Consider the following 16664-nt stretch of genomic DNA (forward strand, 5'->3'; position numbering starts at 1 on the left):
CAGTCTTCCTCTGCCTGAATGACAGAATGGACTACTGGGGTCTCATATTTTACACTGAATGAAGTGAAAAAATGGCTTTCTTTCAGCTCAAAACTATCTAAAATTCCTTCTAGCCATACTTTTAGGAAGTTTTCTTGGACATGAAAACAGTAATCCCACAGACAGCTTCAGAGATGAAACATCATTTCTATAATTTCTTAACCTGGTTCATGAATACTTTCTTCATAGTTGTAGAGTGGGACAACTCTACAACTATTTTCTTCAGACCTCTTGTGGCACCCAAGTTACTTTAAATGAGGACAAGAGACCTCCCACCTCTCTGAAAACGTCACCCTGTAGGGTATCCCTGGAGGGCAAGTCTGCAGCTGGAGCTCTACGGATGCCAAAATACAAGAATATTCCTTCAGAAAAATCCTGGTTAAATAAAAAGCCTGTGAAATGTTAGAGAACAGTTGGAAAAGCACAGCTGAGGCCTTCAGGGCTCACATTCCTGTCAGGTATACTCTCTAAAACAGTGGAGAGGGGTTGTGGTATGCAGCTTGTAGTCAACTGGTGGATTTGAGCTGCCTTCAGGGCCTCCACAGGCTGTCAAAAGAAAACAAATGGTTGCTGCTGTGGCTGCAGCGCAGGGAATCCCTTGGGCCACTGGTCACAGTCTTCACACCCGGAGCTTCAAACTCAGGAACAAAACAAACACTGCAGGGAGCTGTTTGAGACATCAGCTTCAGGGAGCTGAAGGGAGACAGGATCTATAAAAGCATCCTAATATGTTATGGGAAGGATCCCAGCCTGCTGCAAAGGTAACTGTCTGTCCGCAAAAACCACTGGTATTTTAGGGAGTTTTCCTGCTCACTGCAACTCCACAAAGCCAGGGCAGACAGGGAGCAGAGCTGGTCACCCTTCACCACCTCCCACTCTGGCTACACCATCTTCCCAAGGGATATCTCCTGAAACAGCAGAGCTCGCATCAAGTTTGGGATGTAAAGAAAACAGTTACAAATATGTCCCATGCCTTTCTGATTAATGGAAAAGGACTAGCCTCTAGGCAAATGACCAAAGACTACCCCTAAAATAATCTGCAGAAAAAGTCCAGGATATTTAGCAAAATCTTCACCCTCCCTTCTTCCGTTTCTTAGCTAGAAACAATGATGTAGCTGAGACTATAAATGGAAGGTTATAAAGAATTCAGGAGTAGTCTGTAACCATTCCTCTTGCTGCCTACACCTTAAAAATGATGTGATTTCAGAAACCTTGGAGGATTAGTGTTTCAGGACGACTCTAAACACTGTATCATGCCTTAGCATTCTGCCTTGTTGGGTCAAGCAGGTGAATTCATGCTCCAGCACATGAGGCTGCACTGTTCCTCTGCTCCTGCTGACACTGATGCTCTCCAGGTCTCCAGAGCTTAGAGAAGTGTCCTGGCCTTCACTTTCAGGGACTATTTGGTCCCTATTAGCAGTTCTGACAGCAATTCCCCATCTCCTCTCAGGGCAGGACAATATGGATTGCATCTTAAGGGCTGCTCACAAACTTATCAAGTACAGCTATTGGCCTTCCTATTCTTTAGGACACCAAAACAAATTTTTTTTTAAAGGGTATTTGAAAAATTACTTATTTATGTTCTTGTAAAAATCTGACACACATTTGGAGATACTGATAGTGTTTTTGTGCTGGCTTTTCAGTTTGTGCTTTACCACAAATTTCCTATGGCTGTAAAGGCAAACAACAAGCATGCAATTATCATCGTTTTCATCCTTCAGTGGCATTAACTGGCTGGCTATGGTGGCTTTTATACTCTGGTTCCTAGCCACATTCAAACATTCACTCATAAATTTGGTCCCTGAGTCAGACCCATAGTTCGTGTCTTATCGTAGTAAATTATTGTTTCCTCTAGCTGCTCTGTACCTTGCCAACCCCCTGTCTGCTCACACTTACTGTATACATATCCCCAAGAACATAAAGCAAAACTTAGGGTAAGCACAGGCAAAACTTGGCATGGATACTGGTGAATGAATGATTCAAAAGAAATATGTTTGATTGAGATTGTTATTCGATGAGCTTTTAAGGTGTTGGATAGAGCGCAACAAAATAACCATTTTGCAATGAAATCACAGGACGTTATTGGGAAAGTTTTTTAAATATCCTCTTCCACTGACTGGAAAGGGGCTCAGCAGAAAAGGACTTGTGTGTGCTGATTGATAGCTGACTGAACATGAGCCAGCAGTTTGTCCAGGGGGCCAAGAAGGACTAGGTGAGCGATTATCCCTCTGGACTCAGCCCTGGTGAGGCTCCACCTCAAATCCTGTGTCCAGTTCTGAGCCACACGCTACAAGAAATACATTGAGGTGCTCGAGCATATTCAGAGAAACACAATGAAGCTGGGGAAGGGTCTAGAGAGTAAGTCACATGAGAAGAGGAGACTTAGGGGACACCTTATCACTCTGTAACTACTTGAAAAGAGGTTGTTGCCAGGTGGGGATTGGCCTTTTCTCCCAGGCAACTAGAGACATGATGAGAGGACATAGTCTCAAGCTGTACCAGGGGACATTCAGCTTGGACATCAGGAGGAATTTCTTCACAGAAAGAGTTGTAAGTCATTGGAACAGGTTGCCCAGGGACATGGTGGAGTCATTATTCTGGAATTGTTCAAGAAATGACTGGTTTGTGACACTCAGTGCTATGGTTTAGTTGGCGTGATGGTGTTCAGACAAAAGTTGGACTCAATTGCCTTGGAATTCTTTACCAACCCTAATGATCCTATGATTTATTTCCTAGAAGAAATGATTTGGCCATGGAGGTAGTAGAGGAGATCCATAGCTGTGCCTCCTCAACAGGAACAGATGTGGCAATGGACAAAGGGGAAGGTAAAACCTTCCTTTCACTCTTGAACATCTACACATAAATCTGTGCTTTACTACATTCAGAGGAGATAGATATTGAATTACTTTTTCTGTCATTAATTTTATATACTTGCCATTTTCATGTAAGAAAAAATGAATTGAGACTTTTTATGGGGATGACTAAGTTTTGATCAATGGACAATCCCATGGTAAAGAAAAATTTTAAGTCATTCATCAATACATACACAAATAAAATATTCATTTTTATTGATCAAATGATACTTATTACATTACATTAATTAATTAATATTTATTAAATTAACAAAGAAAATCAGTGGAACATTATTTAAAATGCCCCTTGAAAAGATGTGACTGAAGCTCTTTCAGTGGCAAAGGAAAAACCTGAAAGGAATTTGATATCAGAGCAAACAAACCTAACACAGTTGGACCAGCCATAATAAAAGCCTTGCTGCCTATTCATTTCAAACTTGGACATAGTACTACAGGATGGTTCATACCAAGCAGAATAAAAATGCCAGACAATATATGACTTTTGGGTGAGTGATCTTTCCTCCCCATCCTTGCCTTTCTTCCCTCCCAGGTCCAAGAGGTTGGCTGATTAGGGACCTGTACCACCAAGTATATAATTTCAACTACTACTCCAATAAGTTTAAAAATATTTCCAGATGACATTGTTAGCCAGCAACTCAAGTTCAGTTTCTCAGGATCATTATTTGCAATGAATACTAACTCAGCGCCAGGGTCACGCAGCTCCTTTTGTCCACAAATCTGCTTCAACTGAGACATTGGGAGCCTTGCCCTCCTTCCTGAATGTCTTTTAATTTTTTTATTTATTTTTCATCTATGAAGGTGGTACCTCTGAGGTTCTGTGTGAGATGTTTTGAAATATTAATAAAAAACAGAATCACAAAGGACTGTGGCAAGTACCAAAAGTACACGTGAACAACCACAGTTGTTTTTAAACTCTGTTTTCTGCCCAAGCACTATACAACACTAGAAAGCTGTATAGTCTAACTTTGACTCAGGTCTGGCAGGTGGAACAGTTATTAAAAGAAAGGCTGCAATGCCTGGAGGTTTCATTTTCTTGTACAAACATCAGGGTACATTGGAGCATGTGGTGTTGATGATACTGTGGGGACAAAGCACAAACTACTCAGGCCATTAAAAACCCACATCCCAGACTGTGCCACATGGCAGCACAGAAGAAAACCCAAGCATTTCTTGCTAACACAAACCAATTAAATTATTTTTAGCTTCTACAAAAACAAAAAACACAGCAAAAAAGCAGCCACACTGGTCACTAAGACAATAAGCATTTCTAAAATCAGTCTCGAAATTCTCTGAATACATGCATCCCCTCCCCCACCTCCCAAAAGGAAAGTCATAGTGACCATTAGAGTGTCTGCATTTATGACTAAAGACCATAGCCCAAAGATTTAGATTTAAGGTTGGAGGTTTTACTTTTCATTCTGCTGTTCAAAAGAAATTGTTTTGCTCTTCTTTGCTCCCAGTACAATGATCTATGTGGCCATTTTCTGTGACTGTGTATTTGGCAGAGTGAGCTAATGGATCTGTGATATGCTTTATATTCTTGAAAAAGGTTTCTAAAGGTGGGGAAACTTAGACATTTACTACTCTGTGGGGAAAACCATAGGCAACCTCACTGTGCACAACATGCCCAAAGTGAATGGCCACCCTAATTAGAGGCTAAAGCCATAGACTAGCAAAACATTGGGCAAAGAGGGTTTTTTAAGAAAGGAAAAGACTCCTTTTAGGAAACCTTCATTTTTGATGTGGCAAGGAATCTGTGTAGATCCCACATGCCACTGCACCCTCTTTAAGGAAATCACTTACTAAAATAGATTGCTACAAAATCCACCCCAACCAACATGGCTAGAGGAAATGACTAGAGGCAGGCAGACCAAGCAAACCAGCCAGCTGCAAAGATGCTCAACAGGGAAAATGGGCATTCACAGTGAAAAACAGTAGCCAGTGGGGAATCTGGACATAGAACAGCTTAGTAGCAGCAGGTCTCAATGACCTGTGGTCAACTTCTTTCTCCAGCACAGTACTCCAGAGCTAAAAAATAATATTTTACAGCCATATATCTTCCACGACCAGACTTCACTGAGTGGGATGACAGATGGGGCAGGATATATTCTGGTGGACAACAGTCTGTGGGTAAGTCAGTTGTCACCAATTGGAAGTAAACATGTGCAACAAAGCATTACTGCTGGAGCATTCATAGATGCTTCTCTGATGGCTTTGGAAGGGCTTGTGTTTTGCTTTTCATGCTTCTTTCCATGGTTCTATGTTGCTTGTCATGAACACAGTCCTACATCATCATGGCAAGGCTTGGCTCACCAGCATCTGCTCCTCCAGCTCTGTCTGAGCAGCAAGAAAAACAAATCATTGTCCTCCCTCATGCCAGCCCCTCCAATTTCCCACTCTTAGCACAGCAGCACTGCCTGACATAGCCCAGCACCTTCAGCAATCTCCTGCTATACAGGCTGGATAAGCCTTGCAGGCTTAGCTGATGCACCCCAGCAACAGAGAGAATATATTTGCTCTGCATTTTCTGCACTGAGAACTTGATACAGGTTGTGTTCCTGTGATGATCAGAAAGAAACCCAAGTTTAAATACATGTCCATCCATTTATTGTGCTGTTTTGTCTTTTAAATTCTGGTGGTTACAGGCTATGAATCCCCTGAGTTTGTCTATTTTTTCTCCTTCTGCATTTTTAGTTCCTTTCCTAACAGTGGTAGTATATTTCAAATCTGAATCTCTTACTTGCTATCCCTGATGCTTTGCACTGACTACTTTTTTTCTTCAAATTACAGGGGTTTAATTATTATGAGAATACTTCAAATAAAAGTGCCTTCTGGCAGCAAAGAAAACATGACAAGTTCAGTGCATGACAAAAACCACCATGTAACCATGCCACACTGCCCAAGCAAGCTCTCGGGCACTCTTTTAAAATTCTTTGTTAGCAAAGTTGTTTTGTCAAATCACTGGCTTTGAAGTCTAATTTCATGGAATCTGAGCAATCATTTCCTTAGCAAAGGATGGTCAAAGATGGCAAAGTCCAATAGTCAGTCCATAGAACAGACTTCATGAAGGTATATAACACAGATCTTTAAAAAGTATATTATAAACCATCAGTTACATTAATGCTTTCTTTTTCTTTTTTTAGGATTTTCATTTTATCTGTGTTTATTGACAGAATTTCATTTCAGTGAGTTTCAAGTCTTCCTTCAGTACATGCCAGAATTCAGTCTAAAATCCTGGCTTAACAATTCATGTTGCTGACTCCAGGGAAAATGAAGCTGCTTATTTTAATTAAAACAAATTATTCTGTAGTCTGAGTTAACAATTATTTTTGAAGACCAGCAATTTCACGGATTTTTATCTGCCTTTTTCTTCATATTTAATGATGACTCTGCTGTCTGTCTTCCGACCTCATCCTTCAACACCCTGCTCTCCCAGTGAGTCATTTCAGAAAATTCCCCTGCAATTGTCTGGTGTACTGATTTATGTCTAACTAAGGGAGCAGCTGCCTGGGTTACTGCTGTCTATCAAATATAGGACTTACTTTAAAAAGTCAATTGCACAGGTATCATTTATAGACCCATTAAAGACTCCTGTTATTTCTGCTTTTAATTACACAAAATTTTCTGTTGTACATGTTTTAACATAATATCAGAAGGACTCTATTTGTTTTGTAATGTTAAACAACACCTTTATATTAATCCCATAATATTGTATTTCATTGTTGGCATGCATTTTTTGAAGGACAAAGGTACTAAAAATTCATTATATCCCATGTAACAAGAAAGTTGGCTAAAAAATTCTTACATCTAATTTTTAAATTTTATAAAATTAAAAATTTTAATGCATTTTATGCATGAAAATTTGTAATAAGCTAAGGAAAAGCTTGTATGACACACTGTGCTATATACATAGGCCATACTAACTGTGTGACTGCTGAAATAGAGATGCTTGGTCTCCTTTTAGACTTCTAATCAGAAACCTTGCTGTTCCCCTTAATCCTTTCACTGTACAGCAACAGGAGTCACCAGACCTCAGACAGATCTGTAAGACCTCAGGACCTGGGGAGGCACAAAACTGCTCTTACAGGCCCGTCCTCTTGCTATGTGAGTGAGGATTCTGTCCAGAGATACAGAAAGCCATGAAGAATAGCTGTCTGCTCCACACAGGTGGTGGTCAGTCCTGGGGTACCTTAATGGTGCTTATGAACATAAAACCACTCCAGACTGACTGGACTTTCACCAGAATCCCTGATCTGTAAATATAATTTTGGTTTGGAGTTCAACACATGAGAAAAGGCATGAGAAATCTGACAGATGACATTTCAGTTAATGTTATCCTTCAGCTCAAATGAACATTATTTTGTTTTCAGTTACTTAAATGGGTCTCTGTAATAATGTTGATGCTTAAAGAATAGTTGAATTCCATGATGATAAATCAAGGTGATCACCAAGAGAGGTTCAATTTCCCAACATATTCTGTCCAAGCTGAAATACATCAACAGACCTTGGTAAATATATTTGCCCAGGTCTCATAAAATAAAACCAAAGTAAGTGCTACATTCAGTGATAATAATCACTTGGTGTACATCCAATGTGGCATATGCACTGTTCATGGATTTGTCCTTTTTCGTCTGGTGTGGTTTGTTGTATCTGTCAGTAAGTCTTCCAGGAAGGAAAAAATGCAATCACCTTGCTTTTAGAATGTTATTGTCATGGTGATATTATTCTTTGGTTTAGTCTTACAAGAGGTAGTTTTGTGATCATAGAGATCATGTCATGATAGAAACCAACCTGCAATGGGTTTGAACAGTCTAGTTGACTTCCCCAAATGTCACTTCTTTTTACAGTGGCCATACTTACTGCCTCACTAGTCATACTCCATCTACTTTAAGAGTAGGGCACAACAATGCTGTCAATGTGCAAGTGTCTGCGGGTGAGTATTAGGTGCTGTTTGACTGCTACTGGTGCTCATTTGACTCTGTGTGCTTCAAAACGGGTTAGCATTACTTTTCCTACTAAGCAGACTCACAGATGATATCCATTGTGTTTCCTTGTGATTCTCCGGACATATTTCTCTTTGAGGCTCAACTGCATAAATCAGACAGTAAAGTGCTGGCAAAGAGGTGGGTGAGGACGTTAGAACCAAGTCTTTTGGTACAGTGAGAGGAGTCAGCAATGTGGGGAACAAAAGCTCTTTCTAATCATTATCAAAACCAGTTTTGCTGTTGCTATCACGACTTAGCTACCTCTGCACCTCTCTCATAACCACTAAAACACTGCTTTGGTACCTCCCAAACCCTCCATGTGACTGTGTACATATCCACTGCCTTCTCAGCCTGTCACTGAATATGTAGATAGACGTGGTCACTGCAGAGACTTCCCAGTACTCCACAACAACCACTTGGTCACCAAGGCATTCATCTGCAAATCCATGTTCTTTGCTTGACCTCCCGCTCAGACTCAGACAGACTCCAGGTCAGGCAATGCTGAGAACTGCCAATGTTAGAGTTTTCTGGAGATAAAGTTTGTTTTTCTGCCTTCTGTTCTAGACATTTCTTTTTTAGAGGTCACAGCCACATCAAGAAACATCTGTTTCAATCCCTTCAGCACACAGAGATATCACCATGTCCCTAAATTCTACCAAAACCCCTGATGCGTGTGCCAGAATAAGGATTAGGAAATGCATTAGGAAATTCCACTTGCAAGTTCCCAGGCTGGCACAAAAAGATGAAAGGCCTAATTTTGGTTGCTTCATTTTTCTGAAAAGGCAGTTTTATCACCATCAGTCTCAGCAATAAGCAGTTCAAACCAACAGGAATTTATTAACAACACTCTGAGCATCTCATTTCTTCAGAGAGACTGGTAACAGCAGTGTCTAATCCCCATCTGTCTCCTGGGGTTTCTTGTACAATCAGAGAGATGTCTGCTTTTATTCACAGCCCACACATGAGCAAATAAAGCTCTCCTCTTTGTTCCCTTCCCCCTATATTTGATAATTACTCAGAGTTCAATGTGGTGGAGTGAAATCAGCAGCCCAAGGGCCAGTTAGTGGGCCTGGATGCTCCTTACACTCTCTCCGGGGATGACATAGCACCTTCCACTCTACATGATGTTGCACATAATGCTATGGTAAGTGTGACTGGCAAAAGATAATGGCTACTGACATTTATTTGGTAACTAATGCATTGATGACAGCTTGTGTTTTTCTGTGATAATAGTTTAACTACCTGCAGTTGAGCTTAACTTTATTTTCCAATGGTTCTTTTTCAGTTTTGGTCTGGATGCTGAGGCTTGTGTAAGCATAACATAAGGGCAGCTGGAAACATATCTACCCTTTGGACTCCGCACTTGCTCTTCCCAGAACGTCTGTCCTATTATTTCTCTTCAAAAATACATGAAGTTGGCTGCATGCCTAGATCTACATCTGGTGTCTAAAAAGAAAAATAACAATTTACTTCAACACTGTATTTGGAGATGACAGAGGACAAGAAGAAGCTGAGGCTCAGAAACACTGTCATGGAAGTGAGCAGCCACACACTGTAGCTTGAAGATGATGGTCCTGGGCCTGAGAGCAGGAGACAGGAAATAGAACTCTTTCCTTGTATACACATCCTTGTAAAAGCAAACTATGATAGACTAGAAACTGATTTTTTTTCAAATCCCACCAGCTTCTAATTATATTTATGGGTTACTTTGCTTGTCAAAGTCCTCCAGAGGTGGAGCAATGTTCATTCTACATAGACTAAGGAAAATTTGTGCCAACTTGCCACTTTTACTCTGAAAATTTCCTGAGGATATTGAGATAGTCTCTTGGTACCACACCTCTATCACACTTCTGTCCAGAAAAGCAGCTGAAGAAAAAGTCTGGTGTCCTTGATCTCTTGGATAATCAAGTCAGCATAAGGAAAACATGTACTTAACTGATCCACAGTTGAAGACTTAATGTAGTGAGAGTGTTTTGCATAGTGTCAGCATCTTGGCTAGCTAATAACTAACCTGTAATAACTATCATGTTCTTACCACAGGATGTGCAGCCTCCTAATTTTTGTGGGATAGATGATCAGCTTTTGCAGGATGAGTATTTCCGTGGATGGGATCCGGTTTTGCTCAAGTATGCCTCTGTGAAGAAAAACTCCGTCCTTTCCCAGGCTTGAGATCTGCAGTGAAAAGAAGACAATGTTCAGTCTTCTTAAACTGTTGACCAAGTGAATTTTTCTCTCCTCAGACTATTACTTAGCCAGGATTATCCGTCTGAGTCTTCAGTCACTCTCAGTCCTAGCATTACTTTGGATGCCTCTTTAGGGAAATCAATGTTCATATTACTTAAAAAATAGCTTTATAGTACAAATGTATATTCCAAATAGGATCTATGTACTGTGGCCATGACACATTGTGGATGTATTTCTATAAATTCACTCTAAAATAACCCAGAGAAAGAACAGATGGAAAAGATTTTTAAAGTCTTCATAATAAATCCCAAGCAATTTCCAGAAACTGTGTCAGTCAGTGTAATAACATTTGAAGCCACAGCTCTGCCTTTTTGAAAGATTTGATATTGTATGTATAGGACTTCTTAGTCGTGTATTGCATTTCTACAGCTTTTGAAGTCTCACTTAAATTTTGGAAAGTGAAGCTATTGGAAACTTGGCTATTTCCTTGTATTTGATGGCCAACAAAAATACTGGATATGTCTTGTCAGATGTAAATGATAGGATAGTATGTTGCGATGTGTGTATTTTAGTGACCAAATCCTTGTTTGTTGAGGTTTTATGTTGACATGGGAATCATGCACCACTTCATCAGTAATTTCACTCTCAAACCAAGGTAATTATAATAAAATACAATAGAGTAGAACCAAGCCACAACTGAAACATTAGCTTTCTATCCTGGCCCATCACTTGTGAATGAGATGTGAAAAGTTCAGGCTTACTGTAATTCTTCACTAATGCCCAATACACAGGATTTCAATCAGTACAAACAAATATTTTGAAGTCCTAACTGCTTTTTTTTTTTAGGTTGAAAGCAGAATGGCCTATAAAAACACTGCCATAATTTGATGAGCACGTGACTTGCTTAGCTCTGTCTGCTTTCTTAGATGCTACTAATACATCAATAGAACATAGTTTTATGACTTGCCCATCGCTTCTAAAGCTTCCTTTCCCAATTATCTTTCTGTTTAGTGCCTGTCAGATGAAACATGCTTAGCTGGATTCCCCCTTACTAAGGTACCTACTCAATAGAAAAGTTTCTGACATGTTTCCGTTTACCCATAGTGTCATTGTTTTCTTCCTTGCTTGGCTCTTTGTTGTCTGTACTTCTGGTAACCTTGCCATCCTTAAAAAGCCCCTCAGCTGTATCTGTCAATCTTGTGAATTTAGGGCACAGATGACTAATTTACTGCAATGCTGTGGTTCTTACATTCTGAATATCAGAATAATCCTAACAATAACCTCTGGGAGATCCACCTACAGGTCAAAAGTCAGTAAGTCAGTTATGAAATGATTTAGAGATATTGGTTTAGTGTCTTGCTCTTGCAATACTTACTCGAGTAGTTTGTACTTACCTGCACTTCCTTACCTACCATTCTCCTTTTCCAGGTGTGTTGCCTCACATCTTATGCAGTCTGATCCCTCTTCAAAAAGCAGCAGCATTACCATATGCATGCCAAGTGAGTTGTTCTCATTAACATTCAGAATTAACTGATGTAAATAAAAATGCAAGGGATTTGTTCACACTTCACCAGCAGTTCAGGAAATTAAAATGTTTTTCTTATTAGTCCTAAATGTATCATAAGTGAAGCCTTCAAGAAATAAGAAGAGGAAAGATTTTGATTGCATTTATGGCTCAGGTTGCAGAAATATTAAGTAAGCTTACTTTGGCCCTGTTGCATTCTCCAGTTTTACTGTTTGCTTCATTTGAAATTTCTATCTAAAGACAAACACTAGCTTTAACCAAAGCAGAAGTACCCCCATTCCCCATACCAGGAAAAGAAAAAAATCTAGGATTAGATCCCAAAGGCTGGAAAGAAAACAAACAAACCAACCCTAGTTCTTCATAGAGGCTCAGGCAGCTAATACTTTGAAAATAAACTTTGTCTGAGAAAAACTTTCTCCTTTGGAAGTTGAGATCTCTTTGAAGGCTGTAACCCGGTGCTCAGAACATGGTCTACTTCTTCTGGCTGCAGCCTTTAGTTCTTTACCACCTTCTGTTGGGAGCAGGTCTGCAGATATTTATGAAAGCATTTACCAGTAGACCTGTACGTACATTTCTGCGCCTCTTCACTCACAGATCCTTACATATCCTCACCTAAAACATCTATAAGCTACTTAAAGACACAGTACCAAATATTGCAAATAAATTAGAGTTGAATGCAATTTCCTCATAAAACAGAATAAGATCTGGTATCTATGTATTACTTATTTACAATCTGTATATGGCTCTTAATTTACCTAAACCCCTTTTTGCACTAATCTCCTTGAACTGCCTTTATCCTCCCACCTTTGTCTGGCCCAGGGCTGCATAAAGAGTGGCCTATTAACTTTGCAGTCCACATATGTAGCCTTCAAACTGATTATTTTGTTTGGTACAGTAGTAAGGTAATCGCTCTACTCTTCATCTGATGCTTTACTTGTTAAATTGTTGCTCCAAGAAAAATCCACCTTTAAGAGTTCCTATTTCAGCCCTCCTGAAACAAAGCTACCACCCTCAAAAACACTCACTTTGCATCTTGATCAGCTCAACAAAGTGGCTTTCAGATTCTGTATCCTTGAAGAAGGTCCCTAAGAATGTTCTCTGCCAACACAGTGATTAACAAAACAGAGGTGTGGATGTCTTTCAAAGCTTCACAAGACCCAAAATGAGCCCAGGATGAATAACCCTCTGCATCCCTTCACCAGCCAATGCATCTGCAGAATCCCAAAGGCTTGGTGGTAACACATCTGGGTGTCTGTAGCATGTCAAAAATGTTTCTCCATTGTTTTCTGCCTCTCAATACGTTCTGCTAACATCGCTATGTCAGCTTTTGTGAAAAAGCTTTCTCAAGGAAATATTTCCTGCCAGAAGATTCTGCCTTTGTGATCAGTTTCCCACATCTGGACTTGACTACGTGCCAAAAAACATGTGTAGAAGTTGGAAAAACATTATAAAAACCTGAAGGTGAATTCAGAAGTTAGAGGAACAAGAGACGAGGAACTAGGAAACCTTGCTTGGTTTTCTCTGATCTCTCCTCTCAGCTTGTCTTACCTTCCTTCCAACACCACCAGCCGTCATCTGCCTTGAGAGAGAGACTGCTTGTCAGCCTGGAGAGAGAGCATCGGCCTAGAGCAAGACTGCCTGGCAGCCTGAATAGTCTATGACTGTCTGTGGAGGTATATCCTTTCTCTGAATTTTTATCTTACAGGCTAAAATAAAGCACCCTCTTATGCAGCTACACCAGAAGCCAGCCGGTCTGGTCGTGAGGGGAAATAACAGCATTTTGCATTTCAAAGACTCACCATCTTCCTGCAGTCAACAGATACTGAAGGAGACACACCCCCCCTCTTCCTCTCAGTTACATCGATAAGGCACTCAAGTAGTTTTTTCATGGTGGTATCTTTTATCTGCTTCTATAAATAATCTTAAGCATTTTTCCTAACTTTTCTTATTTTTCCTCTTTTCCTTTCGCATCTTTCTAGCAATCAATTAATAAAAATCAGTTTTTGGTATTTACAGATAACTTGTTTGAGTTTTAATTTTGCTCAAAAGAATGATTCAGACTTGTAGTTCAATCTGCATCAAAAATTAAGCAGATCTGAATGTCACAGTGTCCACCATACTTAAAGGCAACATCTGCTTCCACATGTGGTTAGACACCAGCTTTCGGCAGATCTGCTGCCTGGTGTGGGAAAGGTTTAAGCTGTCAAAGCCATTGTGCAGTGGCAGTTGCCAGTTTGGAGCTGACTAACAACCCATTAATTGCATATATGTTTCTCTCCCTCCAGGGCAATCACAGAAAGAGAATGAGACAGTATTTCACAGTGAGGAAGTAACAACATGTAGCTGTGAACACACTTGGGAAATGCATAATTGCAGCAAGGTCCTACTGTAAATAAGAGGAAAGAAGTCAATGAATCCAGAAGGAAACGATCTTTTCCATCAGGCCTTGCTCTGGGAGTGACATATCCACCACATCGTCCCTGGCCTACTGGTGTGTGGCAAGATGGAACACTGCCCAAGGCAGAAGAGGATTGTGTGAATGAAGTCACAACCTGGCAACGGTGCCAATTGTTAATAAGGTGTAAGTTCAAAATCAAAGCCTGTCCCCACAGTGGACACAGTTTTGTGGGCCCAATACCATGAGATGATGACTCAAGAGTTTCTCCTGTGTGCTGGAAAGGAAATGGGCTGTGTTATTTAAATGAAGTACCAGTGAAAATGTTCCTCAAAAATGAAATTCAGGTCCCACAGAGTCAATGACAGGTTGCAGCCCACAGCTGCCTGCAGTGTTCTACGCTCTTTACCCATCAGATGGGATTTCACACTGTACTGAGGGGCAGTTTTAGGTTTCCATACCACACACAGAAAAAGACAAGAATTTCCTTCCCCATTTCTGTAGTACAGAGCAGAGTTCACTGCAGCATCAGAACAGCAGCCTTTTAAAGTAGCTCTACCAAGCACATGATTTTGCAACTGAAATAATTATCTTTAGCATAAAGCACCTCAAGCTGTCAACTATGTTTACAGTTTCTTTACACTCAAAGCAGTTTCTTTCAGGAATTTTATTCACCAGGTTTAAGAATTCTTAGTTAAAAATACAAATTGTTATTAACATTTTCTTAAGCTGGGGAGAAGTTTCATTTTCTAAAACTATGGTTAGATTTTTGAAGCCAATTATTCTGTTACCACTTCTTTAACTTGTATTCTCTCATCTATATAATATCTATACAGTATTCTCTCACTTGTATTACTATCAATATGTGCCAGTATAAGATTATACGAAATGCCTCACAATAAAAATCTGTATGATTTTGAAGCTGCAAAATTATTTATTGCAAATAAATTGCAGCTGAATGCAACCTCAGCATAAAGGGGAATAAAATGTGGACTCACACACAAGGGCTTTTTCTCTAATACGTATGTGAAGAAAGATTATGCTCTCAATGACTGCTTAATTAATTTCTTTATACAAATTAATCTACACAGGTACAACTTATTAGGAAATGAAATGCAATATATTTTCACTAACGTAAGAATCCTTTCATGTCTGTAATGTATGTGAATTTGATCTATTGCATCCAGATCTGTTTCCTGGAAGTTACAGTCCACTGTGATACAGATGATGAAAGTGCCTTCTCTGATACAAAGATGGCTGCACAAAACAAGGAGTTTCCCCTGCTGTGTGTTATTTCCTGGAAAGAAGGAAACAGTGCTGGACAAAAACCTGGAAATAATGTTTCCTGTTCTTTCTTAAATCCTTTACAAGAGGTAGGTCGAATAGAGCTGTTGTGGGTCAGATACTATTTTCTAAACTTTCATAGATTTCTTTTTTCTTCTCTTTGTACTGCAATGGTTCAGGATTGCTAGACAACTCTAACAAGAACAGAGCAGTGTTTTAGCTTGACTGACAACCACACGAACACTGATAAGATAGTTCACACATCTGAAGGCCTTTTGTCAGCGTGTGCTGCTCTTACGTATCATCATCTCCCCTCCAGCATCCAGCGTTTACATAACCGAATTCTGACTTTCATCCTCTCCGGGATACCTTTTCCTTGATGAGAGAGGCTGCTTTTCCTTGCATATCAATGTTTATCGCCGTGCTGAGCCACAGACGACTACCAGTGTCCCTTGGCACCCCGGCGGCAGCGATGTCTCCGCGTACGAAGGTGACACGGTGCGGCTGCCCAAGCCGGGCTGTCGGGGGACAGCGGCGATGCGGCGGGCAGGGCTCGGCAGGAACGCAGCTCTGCGCTGGCCGGGAGCGGGAGGTGCAGCACGCCGGGTGCCCAGGAGAGGGGGCTCACTGCCCGCCCCCGGCTGCACTTCCACAGCCTTTTCCCGGGAGAGGCGGAGCCCCTCGAAGACCGAGCTGCGCCTCACCGACACCGGCTCTCCCGGGGTAAGACACCGCTGGCTTTCTGGGCAGCGTGAGAGATCCTTGCTGAGCACGGTGAGTGGGGTTCTGATGTGCTCTCTTGGTTTAACCTCAGCTGGCAACCAAGTACCACACAGCCGTTCACTTCGCCCTTCCCCATCCCTTCGGATGGGGACGAGAATCAGGGAAGGAAAAAAAATCGTGGGTTGTGATAAGAGGAATAATTAATAACTGAAAAGTCAAAAAATAATAATCATAATTAATACAATACAACATAATAATACTAAGAATTATGATAACAATAATTGTAAGCAAGCTAATCAAACCACAAGGAAAAAAACCCAAGTGATGCATGATAGAGTTGCTCACCTCCCAGTGACCAATGCCTAGCCTGCCCCCGAGCAGCGATCAACCTCTTCTAGCCAGCTTCCTCCAGTCTGTATGCTGAACATGATGTTCTGTGACATGGGATACCCCTTTGGGCATTTCAAACCAGCTGTCCTGGCCATGTTCCCTCCAAGTTTCTTGTGCACCTGCTCTCGGGCAGAGCACAAGACACTGAAAAGTCCTTGACTTAGAGTAAGCACTGCTCAGCAACAGTTAGATCATCAGTGTATTGTCAACATTATTCTCAAACTAAATCCAAACCATAGCACTGTACCATAAGGCAAAAACGAACT

General features: G+C 40.7%; 1 protein-coding gene across 1 annotated transcript in view; it reads left to right on the forward strand.

Moving 5' to 3' along the window:
- Positions 1-16034: 16034 nt before the first annotated feature.
- Positions 16035-16664, forward strand: part of STARD3NL (STARD3 N-terminal like) — a 34800-nt gene continuing 34170 nt past the window's right edge. Inside the window, exon 1 of the mRNA XM_071561435.1 lies at positions 16035-16059. The gene's annotated coding sequence lies outside the window, so the exon portion shown is untranslated. The remainder of the gene's footprint in view (positions 16060-16664) is intronic.

Source organism: Pithys albifrons, chromosome 7 (genome assembly GCF_047495875.1).
Source record: "Pithys albifrons albifrons isolate INPA30051 chromosome 7, PitAlb_v1, whole genome shotgun sequence".
In the NCBI taxonomy this organism is placed as follows: Eukaryota; Metazoa; Chordata; class Aves; order Passeriformes; family Thamnophilidae; genus Pithys; species Pithys albifrons.